Source organism: Penaeus monodon, chromosome 21, assembly GCF_015228065.2.
Source record: "Penaeus monodon isolate SGIC_2016 chromosome 21, NSTDA_Pmon_1, whole genome shotgun sequence".
Lineage (NCBI taxonomy): Eukaryota > Metazoa > Arthropoda > Malacostraca > Decapoda > Penaeidae > Penaeus > Penaeus monodon.
This window is the reverse complement of record NC_051406.1, coordinates 7705837-7706689: the sequence shown is the minus strand read 5'-3', so window position 1 is coordinate 7706689 and position 853 is coordinate 7705837. Positions and strand designations below refer to the sequence as shown.

At 44.1% G+C, this 853-nt stretch overlaps 1 pseudogene; it reads right to left on the bottom strand.

Annotated features, from left to right (window-relative positions):
- The window catches only part of LOC119586553, a 12675-nt pseudogene extending 12279 nt beyond the window's left edge, over positions 1-396 (bottom strand).
- Positions 397-853: the final 457 nt, after the last annotated feature.

The window sequence follows — 853 nt, the reverse complement described above, 5'->3', positions numbered from 1 at the left end:
TGGGGGTGTTGGTCGGACTCTCATCTCCCCTACGAATCTTTGATGACTCATCCTTTTTAAGTCGGCCTCTTGGCCATAAAGGGGACCCTTACTAGTGCCCTTGGGGGGTTACCACAAACCCACCTACATACTAACCCCCGACCCCCTTTCGCTATCCATCCCCCAAAAATCTTCCCCTTGTGCAACTTACCTAATTACACACCCCCCTCTTCATCTCCAACGCAGTTTGGGCCGCAGGGAAAAACGTTAATCAAATGTGGACCCCCTAGTGATGCTGGAAGAAGGAAATTACAGACCATTCCCCTTTCTACGTCCTACCTTAACCACATTAAGAAGCTTCCCCAAGGGAAGCTGCATTCCAGGGTTTTCAACTATACAACAAGTTTTGGGTTCCATCCCCTGCTTCCCCCCTCTGCTAATTGGAAACAAAAAGAGTCCCGCTATCCCAGCCTTAACCATACCCCTTTTCCGTGAAGAGGAGACAAACGTGTTCTCAGGGATTTCAGCACTATCAATTTTTGGTGAAAAAGCCCTCTCCTCACTAATTTTGCCCCACTGCCCAGTACTTAAACAAGTATTAGGCCCTCAATATTACAACGGATTTGGCTATCAAAATCCTGACGACGTTTGTATCACAACAGCAAGAGTTTTTGCCCCAATGCCCCCCAATTCAGAAAATTCTTTTGACATCATTTGCAAATCACCGAGATACCCTTATAAGCCCTAAATGCTTATTGGTATAATCATCTACTCAAAAATTCCTTCATTATACAAAAGGATTACATCTCAGACTAAGATTTTGATAAAATATTAGCAGTTGGCTTCTGAGAATTCCGAAATATTTCAACATTCT